Here is a 13,113-nt window from a genome sequence, read left to right as displayed (position 1 = left end):
TCTAGCAACTCTCGTCTTGTGGTAATCTGCCACAGCTGTAAATGTGGAGGCAACAGGAACGAAACAAAACATGTGCCCAAAAAATCAGGGGGCAACCATGTATACGCTTTATCGTAACAGATGAAATAGGTACCCTTAGCTGCTAGGAACGCTGGGGAAGTCTGGGACGCAAAAACATACGTCTCAGTACAGACGCTCTTTCCTAACTGAGCTCTCGGATTCTTGCCATTACCTTGCAGACAATACTGACCCTGATGGGGCACTATCCAAATCGGAGGGGATCTTTTCGCTCGCTGGTTAACACTCAGACTAACTCCATATCCAGTCACGTTCCATCCAATATATGTTTGTGTCTCATCTCTCGGGATAGTCTCATAGGAACTATACCCTTGACCAGAGCACTAGTCTTTAGACTATCTTGCACAGAACGTTGGGGGTAGACTCCATGAGAATAAATGAACACCGTTCTGTATGCCCAGACAGAACCATTATAGCTAAAAGGCAAAACCAGGTAAGGAATAGCTTTATCGGTAGTATGGGGCATAAGGCCACACACCCAACAATTTGTCGTGTTCATTACTAGCTGGTTCAAGTTCAAGTTCAAAATTTGTATAGCGCACTGCTCACCCAGAGGGTCTCAAGGCGCTTGAGTGAGGGGGGGGGGGGTATTTACTTATCGAATATCCAAGTTTTTAGTTGCTTTCTGAAGGAGAGGTGGTTCTGTGTAAGGCGGAGGTGGGTGGGGAGAGAATTCCAGGTTTTGGCCGCTAAGTAGGAGAAGGATCTTCCCCCCATGGTGGATTTTTGGATGCGTGGAATCGCGGTGAGGGCTTGATTGGACGATCGTAGTTGGCGGGTGGGGGTGTAAAAGGTCAGCCGCGTGTTGAGGTATTCGGGTCCTAGGTCGTAAAGGGCTTTGTGTGCGTGGGTGAGGAGACGGAACGTTATTCTCTTGTTGACGGGGAGCCAGTGGAGGTCTTTCAGGTGACCGGAAATGTGAGCTTGGCGGGGGATGTCTAGGATGAGTCTGGCTGAGGCGTTCTGGATGCGTTGGAGTTTTTTCTGTAGTTTGGCTGTGGTTCCGGCGTAAAGGGTGTTTCCGTAGTCCAGTCGGCTTGTGACTAGTGCATGGGTGACCGTCTTTCTTGTTTCGATGGGGATCCAGCGGAAGATTTTTTTGAGCATACGTAGGATGTTGAAGCATGATGATGAGACGGCGTTGACTTGTCTGGTCATCGAGAGGGAGGAGTCCAGGATGAAGCCCAGGTTACGTGCGTGGTCCGTTGGTTTGGGTGCGTTTCCCAGGGCCGATGGCCACCATGAGTCATCCCAAGCGGAGGGGGATGATCCTAAGATGAGGACTTCCGTTTTGTCTGAGTTCAGTTTTAGACGGCTGTTCTTCATCCATTCGGCCACTTCTTTCATCCCGTCGTGTAGGTTGGTTTTGGCGGAGTTTGTGTCTTTGGTGAGGGAGAGGATCAGCTGGGTGTCGTCTGCGTAGGAGATGATGTTGAGGTTGTGTTGGCGCGCGATGGATGCGAGGGGACTCATGTATACGTTGAAGAGGGTGGGACTGAGTGATGATCCTTGTGGAACACCGCAGATGACTTCAGTGGCTTCCGATTTCAAAGGGGGGAGGCGGACTCTTTGTGTTCTTACAGCGAGGAACGACATGATCCAGTCCAATGCTTTTCCTTGTATTCCGAAGTTGCTGAGGCGTTGTATGAGGGTGCTATGACAGACTGTGTCGAAGGCTGCGGAGAGGTCAAGTAGGATGAGGGCAGCTGTTTCTCCGTTGTCCAGTAGAGTTCGAATGTCGTCTGTTGCTGCGATGAGGGCGGTCTCGGTGCTGTGTTTGGCTCGGAAGCCGGACTGTGATGGGTCGAGGGAGCCGTTCGATTCGAGGAAGGCGGCGAGCTGACTGTTGACGGTTTTCTCAATGACTTTGGCAGGGAATGGGAGGAGCGAAATGGGGCGGTAGTTCTTAAGTTCGGTGGGGTCTGCTGTGGGTTTCTTCAGGAGGGCGCTGAGTTCGGCATGTTTCCAGCTTTCCAGGAAGGTAGCGGAGTTGAGGGAGCAGTTGATGACATCTCGGAGATGGGGTGCGATAATGTTGTCTGCTTTGTTGAAAATGTGGTGGGGACATGGGTCGGTTGGCGATTCTGAGTGGATGGAGTTCATCAGGCGGATGGTGTCTTCAGTGGTGATTGGGTTCCAGGCGCAAAGGTTGTTGGTGGGGGGTTTTTGTTTGGAGGTGGGTGGGGTGGACTGGTCGCCAAAGCTGTTATGTATGTCAGCGATCTTGTTGTGGAATAACAAGGCTAGAGAGTCGCAGAGGTCTTGAGAGGGAGTGATGTCGTTGGTGCCGGCAGTGGGGTTGGTAAACTCTCTGACGATGTTGAATAGTTCCTTGCTGTTGTGGGCATTGTTGTCGAGTCGATCCTTGAGTGCTGATTTCTTGGTGGTTCTGATCAGTTGGTGGTGTTTGCGAGTGGCGTTCTTGAAGGTGGCCAAGTCGTCAGTGGTTGGGTTTTTTCGCCATGCTTTCTCGAGGGTGCGACAGAACTTCTTGGATTTCTTAAGGTCATCATTGAACCAGGGGGCTTTTTTGCTACCTTGTATGATTTGATTGTTTTTCAAGGGTGCTAAATCGTCAGCGCTGTGGGTGATCCATTGTGTGAGGTTGATGGCTGCTTGGTTTGGGTCCAATGATTTGGTAGGAGGGTTTTGGTGAAGCGATGTGAGGAGCTGGTCGGTGGTAATTTTATTCCAGTTTCTGCTGGGTATTCGTTGTGGGTGGTTGTGGGTCGTGGTCTTTTTGTAGTTGAAGTGAACGCAGCTGTGGTCCGTCCAATGGAGTCCTGTGGCGTGGTTGAAGGAGATGTGCTTGCTGGAGGAGAAGATTGGGTCGAGCGTGTGCCCGGCGTGGTGGGTGGGGGTGTCTACAAGTTGTTTGAGTCCAAGATTGGCAAGGTTGTCCAGAAGGGTGCTGGTGTTGCTGTCGTTGTGCTTTTCCAGGTGGAAGTTGAGGTCTCCCAGTAGAATGTAGTCTTTGGAGGGGAGGGCGTGTGGGCTGATGAAGTCAGTGATGTCTTCGCTGAATTGTGTGCGGGGGCCAGGTGGTCTGTAGATGAGGGTGCCTTTGAGAGTGGTCTTGGGGTTGATGTGAATCTGGAAGTGAAGGTGTTCGGCAGCTGCGAGGGTGTCGTCAGAACTGGTCGTGATGCAGATGGTGTTCTTATGGACGATGGCGATGCCTCCACCTGTTTGGTTGATGCGGTCCTTTCGGATGATCTTGTAGCCGTCCGGGATGGCTATGGCGATGTCGGGCGCTGATGAGGCGTTCATCCAGGTTTCTGTAAGAAAGGCGACGTCCGGCGTTGTGGTGTCTAGTAGGTTCCATAGTTCAATGGCGTGTTTGTGGACAGAGCGGGTATTGAGCAGGATACACTTCAGGTGATTAGTGCCGGAGCTCTGTTTGGAGTTTGTGCATTTGGTGTGAGTCCTAATGCAGTCGAACTTGCAGGAGTGGCAGGTGAAGGGTCCATGGGTGTGTCCTGGGACGGCTTGGTAGCAGTCTGGGAGATGGCCGGGGTTGAGTGCTGAGAGGGTAGCGGTGTCGTACGTAATGCGGGTGGAGGGGATATTGCGGGGGCCAGGGAGTTTGGCGCTGGGCGCGGTTCAGGCGTGGACGGGCGTAGACTGGCTTACCTTTGGCGCACCTTTGGCGCGCATGGGGCGCGTCCGCTGCGCGCAAATGCGTCTGTCATATGTGGATAGTGGGGGGGCGGAGCGAGGGAGGGTCAGCTGGGAGGCGGGAGCGGGGTGGAGAGGCGGGCTGGGGGGCACAACAACAAGATGGCAGCAAAACAAAAGTGAAAACAGGACGAGATTGGGGCCCAAGCAGGACTATCGCTATTATGTGGGCAGAGGCACCGGCACAATCAGGCAAAAAATAAATTAGCAATCAATGCGCACTTTGTACTATAGCGCTACGAGGTTAGGTAGGCACCATTTAAAATGCACGCAATGTGGGTTATGCTAAATAGCGTTACGCTATTAATCTGGCACAATTACAATTCCAATTAAAGAAAGCAGAGCACAATTAGGATTTTGCAGCTAAGATCAGTAAAGCGGTAAAGCGCTACGATACCAGGGAGCGTGGGGAGCGACCGCTACTGCACGAGTCAGGGCGGTCACAGAGCAGGAGTCAACGAGTCAGTCCTTTAGTTTCAGTGGGAGGGAGGGTCAGCTGGGAGGCGGGAGCGGGGTGGAGAGGCGGGCTGGGGGGCACAACAACAAGATGGCAGCAAAACAAAAGTGAAAACAGGACAAGATTGGGGCCCAAGCAGGACTATCGCTATTATGTGGGCAGAGGCACCGGCACAATCAGGCAAAAAATAAATTAGCAATCAATGCGCACTTTGTACTATAGCGCTACGAGGTTAGGTAGGCACCATTTAAAATGCACGCAATGTGGGTTATGCTAAATAGCGTTACGCTATTAATCTGGCACTATTACAATTCCAATTAAAAAAAGCAGAGCACAATTAGGATTTTGCAGCTAAGATCGGTAAAGCGGTAAAGCTCTACGATACCAGGTGATGACCAGGGAGCGTGGGGAGCGACCGCTACGTCATGAGTCAGAAGCAGAAGCTGAACAAAGGAATTGTTAGCAAATTTCAGTCTTCTAACAGTTTCATGTTCGGGCAGAGGGTGAAAAGAATGTGAAGAAACAGTAGGAGGAGGCATAGGTTGTGTAGTGGGCACAAACGTCACTTGAAAAGAGAATGTCACATATCCAATTAAAAACATCATTAAGCTAAACAACATAAACAAACACAATATTAAAAAACGTTTTCTGCTCATAACTGTACATATTTTGCTCTTGAAGCTTATTCTTTCAACAGGTCTCTCCATCTCGAAAAACTCCATCCTCTAATCGTGCTGCTCGGGGCGGTAGGGTGTTCCGTGCTAAGGAATGCGTCTGTCAGTCCAGGGAAACGCCCTCAGACCAACCTGAACCGTCGACCTAACGTCTTCGGCTTGCACTCCAAAGACTTGACATCGCGACCCTACAGCTGAACCCGGATGGTGGTTCGAAAAACAAAAATCAAAATAGTTCCTCGAAGGAGAGCTTAACCTTAAAAATCAGAAAAGAAAGAATTTATGTCTTTATTTGTCCAGCGACTCTTGGTCGCAAATTATAACGCTCTTTGCCAGGCAATGTCTGTTCTCGGAACAAGAGTTCAGGTTCAGAAGTTTCCAAACGATTCGACGGAGGCACAGCTTCCTGCAGAAAATCGTCACTTTCTCGTTCAGTGTTCGTTCCAATCAAACGGGCATCGCTAAAAGGCAGAAAACGAGGCACGGTCTCAGTCTCAGAATCAGGAAGTCCTTTCTGGACCCACCGGTCGTACGGCAGAGGCAAAGGGGCCCTCTTACAATGTATGCCGTGGATCCAGTTCTTTTTACCGTGCACTCGTACTGCGGAACGGGTAGCCAAAAGTACTAAGTAGGGGCCAATCCAGCGGGGCTGCTCGTTCTTGGTCCGCTGGAAATTTTTAATTAGGACCCATGATCCAGGTTCGATGGCGTGTCCTGGATCTTCAGAAGCTTGTGGCACTGTATCATGAACCTTTTGGTACAAAACACGCAATTTAGCCGTCAATTCGTACAGGTAATCAAGCAATACAGGATGTTCTATCTCGCTAAATTTTGTCGGCCGCGGCATTCCCCAAATATTTGCCGGGCGACCAAACACTATTTCATAAGGACTAAGTCCCATTCGTGAATGCACAGTCATTCTAGTGGACAGAAGGGCCAATGGCAAGGCATCTGGCCATTGTAAACAAGAGCTTGCCTGAATCTTGGCTAGTTTTAGCTTAAGGGTGCCATTATAGCATTCAACTAGACCAGCTGATTGGGGGTGATTTGCAGCATTGAATTTCTGCCTTATTCCTAACCCATCACACACTCTCTTCATCACTTGCCCCACAAATTCACTCCCATTGTCACTCCAGATCATTTTCGGCAAACCAAACCTAGAGACAAATTCCTTAATAAGGGCTTTCGCTGGGGACAAGGCAGTGTTATCTTTCAAAGGGTAGGCTTCCACCCATCTCGAAAAAGAGCAAACAAACACTAACACATATTTCAGGTTGTTGCACCTCTCCATGTGGATGAAATGTAGCTGCAAAGCCTCGAACGGATACGTTGGAGCAGCAAAATGACCAGCTGGAGTTGGAGTTCCCTTACCAGGATTGTGCATCAAACACACCATACAATTCTTAACCAAATTCTCTGCACACTTAGGAATACCAGCATTCTGCCATACTGGAGCTAGCAAATTGCAAATCCCTTTCACACTGATATGAGCCATTCCATGAGCCATCGTAACCACTGGAAGTACATACGCATCGGGTAACAACCATCTCTGATGCTCTGACAACTCAATCCAACAACCATTCGAATCCAATTTACCCTTGCTTTCTCTCCATTCATTGAACTCTTTTTCTGTAGCTTCAGCTTGGATGAATTTCACACTCTCAATCGTATCCTCACACATACTTCTATCCGGAACCCATCTCGCCGGACCCGCAACATACATTCGACTCATCACATCTCTCGCAGTTTCTTTCGCAATTTCATCTGCAAACGCATTACCACGACCAACATCATCAGTAACTTTCTTATGCGCACTGCATTTCACAATCGCAACTTGCAACGGCAAAGTAAGAGATTCAAGAAGTTCATTCACCAACTGACCATGCTGAATCTTATTTCCATGCGAAGTCAGGAACCCACGTTCTTTCCACAAACGACCAAAACTATGAGCCACACCAAACGCGTACTGGCTATCGGTATACACAGTCACTCGTTTTCCTTTTGACAACACACACGCTCTTGTCAATGCAATCAACTCTGCTGCTTGCGCTGAATTATGTGGGATACGTGCAGCTTCAACAATCGTATGCAAAGTCGTAACAGCATATGCCGCAGTCGTATCACCATTCGGAAGCTTAAAGCATGAACCATCAACCCATAAGGTAGCATCACACTCTGGAAGAGGAGTGTCCCTAAGATCTATCCTCCCTTTCGTTTCTTCCTCTGTCCTAAGGAAGCAATCATGCTGTTCAGTAACATCTGTCTCAACTGAAATCGGCAACAACGTAGCTAGATTCAACGTGTTGCATCTCTTTATATGCACATGACTCGCTAACAGTGTCAATTCGTAACCGGACAACCGAGCACTAGTTAAGTGCTGTGTCTTGGTGCGATTCAACAAGGCATCCACTGCATGTGGAACCATCACAATCAGTGTACTGTCCATCACCAAACCAGCAGACTGTCGAATCGAAACAGCCGCTGCTGCTGTAGCTCTCAAACAACTCGGCAACGCTCTAGCTACCGGATCCAAAGTCGACGAAAAATAAGCACATGGACGTTGCTTATCGCCGAACTGCTGAGTCAAAACTGACAGTGCACATCCCTCTCTCTCGTGGACATACAATGTAAACGGCTTACTGTAGTCGGGAGTACCCAACACAGGAGCCGAACACAACGCATCGCGTAATTCTGAAAAGCTCTTCTGACATTCGTCAGTCCAAGGAATAGGATTTGGAGTATCCTTAATAGTAAGAGCTATCAAAGGTTTCGCAAGCAATGAAAAATTAGGGATCCACTGTCTACAGTACGATATAATACCCAGAAAAGCACGTACTTCTCTCTGTGTCGTAGGCACACTCATTTTCGCAATAGCTTGAATTCTTTCTGGGGGTCAGTTTCCTTCCCTCCTTCGATAAGAGGTGACCTAAGTAGGTAACTTCTTGTCGACAATATTGCAACTTCGAAAGAGAAACCTTGTGATGGAAATCAGACAAATGACGTAACAACGACAAAGTAGCCTCTTTACAAATCTCTTTGGTATCAGCAGCAACTAATAGATTGTCAACATACTGAATAAGAACAGCACCATCAGGTAAAACAATCGAATCAAGTTGTGTTTTCAAAGCCTGACTATAGATCGCTGGACTCTCACAATAACCTTGAGGAGCGCGCTTAAACCGGAAACTTCGGCCTCCTAAAGAGAAGCCAAAAATATCCCTACTCTCCACGGCAATCGGGATGCTGGAGAAAGCAGTCTTCAAGTCAATCACCGAAAACCACGTGGCTGAAACCGGAATCAAAGTCAGTAAAGCGGTGATATCAGGCACAACAGGAAATTGCGGAACTACAATCTTATTCACCTCACGGAGATCGATCACAAACCTATATACAGGAGGCTGTGAAGAATCAGTTCTTTTCAGAACAGGCAAAACCGGACTATTGCACACATTTCCTCTCGTTTCCTCAATCACACCTTTCTCAATCAGATCATAGATGATCGCCAAAAGTGCTCTTTCACCATCACTGGAAATCCGATATTGTGGAATACGTGGCAATCTAGCGTTCACTTTCAACGTCACAACATATGGCGGAATCTCCAAGAGACCCACATCATTAGGACCAGTAGCCCAAAGAGAATCAGGGAGAGAAGACAATTCAGCTGGAAGTCTATCTTCAGATAAATACATCGGAGAGATCACTCTCTTACCTAATGTAAGCAGTACTCCTGAAGGAGAACAATGTAGCGTCGCATACAATCTCTTCAACAAGTCCAATCCCAACAAGTTCTCACCACAACCTGTTGTTAGAATAAGGGGTGCTTCAAAATCACAAGGTCCAACAGAAATAGACAACAGACTAGAAATCGGATTAGTAACCGGGGCACCAGAAAAACCTACTGAAACATTCGTTAAGCCAGACAAAGGTGTGCCAGGGAGTTTAGAGTGCATAATAGAACTCTTCGCAGCACCAGTATCCAACAGAAAAGGCTCTGACACACCTGATGTAATCACTTCAACATAAGGTCCACTCTGATCTACTGGAACTGAAACCACTCCCTCTCTTTGTCTATGGCTGTCCTAGCAATCATTACCATCCATATCCTCACCTTCGACATAGTAATCATCCGTATAGTACTGAGCCGTCCTACCAGACGCACCATTCTACTGATCAAAGCTATTCATAGAATTCTGTGGAGGCAAAGAACGTGCATTTTGACCACGACCTCTACCTCTAGGAGCTTGCTGAACACCTCGACCTCTCACACCAGAAGCACCATTCGTGTGCTGTAACAGAACCGGACAACTACTCTTGAAATGACCCTCTTCTTTGCAATACGCACACAGATTAGGGCCTACAGGAATACGCTGTTGAGAAGACTCGAACCTTTGCCAGTTTCCCTGATATTGCTGAGGTTGCTGATAATCGCGTTGATTATTACGAGGCGGATACGCTTGCTGCAACAGAACCTTAGTCTTAAGCTCTTTAGTCTTCTTGTCTGCTCTATCTTTCTTGTCCTTATCTCTATTTTCGTAGTACTGTGCAGTAGCCAAAATCTGCGCTGACGAAGAAACAGCCCAAGCACTCTCAGAATCCTTCAACTTATTGCACAATTCCGGAAGCAAATTATGCACAAACTTGTCAACGAACAACCGTTGACCACCTTCCGTACTCATGTCCTGACCACTATGGTCGATAAATGTCTCTTTGAACCTAGTGAAAAAGTCAGACACACTTTCGTCTTTCTTCTGCTTACACGCAGACAATTTGTCCCAATTGACACGCATAGCAGGCATCAAAGTCAAAGGTCAGCAACTATATCCTCTGGTTTAGCACCACCAACTTGTCGCGCATCTGCGGCCCTAATATTATTCCATGTACCACCCAATTCCTGTGCATGATCCGTATGACGAATCAATCCCCATAAAGGCTGTGGAACTACATTTCCAAACAACCAGTCTATATCAGCCAAATTCATAGTGCATGAATCTGCAGTCTGAGATAATTCCTTATAGTACCCTGCAGGATTTTTACGTGGATCAGGCAAAGTCTGCTTAAGGGCTAAAACTTCAGCACGCTTCCATGGAACATGTACCGAAACACGCTGAAAATAAGGCGGAACAACTGGATTAGCATTTGGATCTCCTGCTCTCCAAACTGGGGGAACCTCTCACATCGGGTATTGTCGCGCCTTTCTCCTAACTGAAGACTCAGGCTCAAACAGTCGCTGAGAAGGAGATTCACTCCTAAACGACAACAACGTCGCAACTGCTTTCTCAACCTCAATACCCACTAAAGTTCCCTTCGCAAACTCAGACCGTATACGGAATAACTCAAGCGGAGCTTGTCCTAACTCACCATCTTCCCATTCTTCACGAAGGAAAGAACACATCATCTCAAAAATATATCTCTGTGTCGGTGCTCCCCATTGACGGAAAACATCCATAACCCACTCCAGACTATAGTGCAAAGGATAAGTAACCCATTTACGCGCTAAGTGATCCAACACTGTCCGCTCATTGGCTACGCAATTGCTTACGCTCTGCAACAGGGGACATACCCAATGACCCAAAAAGAGGAGAAAAGAGACCAGCGACAGTATCGGTCATTCTCTGTCGAACAGAAGGAGAAGTTGACAAAAGGACAGGAGACAAAGCAGAATGACAGGAAACCAAAGTCGGAACAGTAACAGAAGGAACCGGCAATACAGGCGTAGAAGTAGCAGACGAAGGAGGTAGAAAAGGCGGCGGCCCTTGAGGAGGCTGTGCCAAAGGAACAGGAGCCAACGGAAGAGGAGCTGGCTGTTGAGGAATAACAGGTGGCAAAGCAACAGGAGGTTGCGCAACTATAGGTGGTGGAGGTGCGGTAGCACTCTGCACATAAGGGGGTGGCGAACTCAATAGGTGCGACAATAAAGGATCTTTCACAAGATCTTTCTTTTCTTCCTGCTGTTGAGGTGGCAAAGCTGGATAGCACTTGTCTATCGCCAGTTTACGTTGCCTAAGCAACTGTTCGCTTTCTTGTTCTTCTTAGTTATTCCTAAACTGTGTAGCAGCTTGCACCATTGACATACCTTTTTCTCTCATTAAAATAGGTGAAGATAGAGACAGCAAGGATAGCGTGCTATTAGACTCTACCCAGCTCAACTTTTTAGCAAGTTTCTTAGAAACTAAAATAGATGGGATCATTAAACCCTTGGTAGATAAACTTAATACAATGGCCTCGGAGGTCAAGAGGTTGGGAGACCTTGTAACCAAGTTGTCGTGCCCTGGCACAGCATTGTCGTTTGCCCAGGTAGCTGGCTATAACCCCACGACTGCACAAGGTAGTAGCGGCAGCCTGGTGTCTTTACAAGCCACTGATTCTAACTTGGTAGCTCGGCCAGCGAGGGGTTTACCATTTACAGAGGGCCCGTCTATTGACCCAAAGCAAGCAGTAGGCCCCGTTACCCAGGGGACTGCAGCTGAGGCAACTAAGGGCAAGGAGAGAGAGGAGGGTTGGACTGAGGTAAAACGCAAGCGTTTTATTAACTTACCACCAGAGTGTGCGCCCTATGTGGTTGTACTAACCAATGTACCTGAGGTAGTAAACGATACCGTTCATGAAACACATGAATCCCTAAAAAATAAGACGGTGTCTTGGTTAAACAGGCAGTGTGGTTTTCCTACTGAATATTCTGACCAAATTATAACTACCAGGAGGGTTAATTGGATTGGAAGTTCAAGGAAGAGCAGTAAAGGTGACTGTATTATAGTTAATTTTAAGCACCCTCAACATGCAGCCACTGTCCTTCTAAGGGCAGCCTCTTTGCCTGTATCTGACCATAATGTGGGTGTACGTTCTCTCGCATTCTTTTATTGTCACCTTAGTACTTCCCTTCAGACCAGTACTAGTATTAGGAATGGCTTATTTACACCGGCACATGGGTCTGCATTTGTGACACCAATGCATAATCGATTCTATGCACTTAGTTCATTAGATTGTAATGATTGACTTCCTGTGCCTCATTTGTCGCTTGCCCAGGGAGAATATGATATTGGTGAAGAAATAGGAAAATGTGATAACTCTGTTCCTATTTACCCGGAGACAGTAATCTGCCTAGGGTACGAGGCTGTAGATTGTACAAATGTAGCCCTGGACAACAGGGGTGTTAGTAACACTGTTGAAGTATGTGGCCTGGCTGATTGTAGGAGAAGGGAGATCAATCACAGTGGTCACAGCTTGAAGGGAATCACACTTGCTAGCTGGAATGTGGCAGGGATTAGGTCAATGGAGAGGTATCCAACCTGGATTGATTTTGTTAATGGTTATGATATCTTGTGCCTCCAGGAAACATGGAGCAGGGAGGAGATTAGTTATGAGGGCTTTGAGTCCTACAACCTACCTGCCTATGGTTCAGGCCCAGGGCGAGCTAAAGGGGGCCTTGTGGTTTTAATATCTATACTACGCCCCATTGTGGTGAAAAAATACTTGCAAATGGGTGTCCATGGGCAGATCCTCTGGCTTGTCGAGACTGGGGTTCGAAACATTATATTGATCAATTATTATAATAATATTTTCGACAATACTAGGTCCAAAGTGGTACACGATTTAGCTGATGCCCTTGAAAATCTATGCTCAGATACCAAGGTTGTATTCGACTTTATTTGGGTTGGTGACTTCAACATCAAGATATGTGAACATTCAACTTTGGGGATCTGCGGGGTTACAACTAATGATGGCTGGGATGCTCCGCATTTTAGCCATGGCAGCTACGGAGATGAATTGCATAAATTAATGAGCTGTTACGATTTAGAAATCTTGGAACCCTGTAAAGATGAACATGGTCTAACTGTCCCTACATTTAAGAATGGTCTAGGAGGTTCGGTCATTGACCATGTGATTATATCCTCCAATGTAATTTCATGTTGCGCCACCCCAAAAATAGTTGTCTGTGATACTAGTGATCATAATTGTATCACAATAGAAACTACTTTCTGGGCGGATAAGTCAGTTATAGTGGGACCTACTGTTTCTAACCTGGAACCCCATAGGACTAACGGTGTCAGACTCAGGTGGGCAGGGGATAAAGCTGGGGATTTATCCAGTTGTATTATTAAGGAGAGCTTTGCAGAAATCGATTCAATTTTATCTAATGTTAATGATCATGAGAGGGTACTGTTGTGTTTTAAAAGTATTAACCTAGCTATTAGTAAGAAATTTACCGGGAAAGCCAACACTCTATCG

This window comes from Lissotriton vulgaris, chromosome 7 (genome assembly GCF_964263255.1).
Source record: "Lissotriton vulgaris chromosome 7, aLisVul1.2, whole genome shotgun sequence".
In the NCBI taxonomy this organism is placed as follows: domain Eukaryota; kingdom Metazoa; phylum Chordata; class Amphibia; order Caudata; family Salamandridae; genus Lissotriton; species Lissotriton vulgaris.
This window is presented reverse-complemented; position numbering follows the sequence as displayed.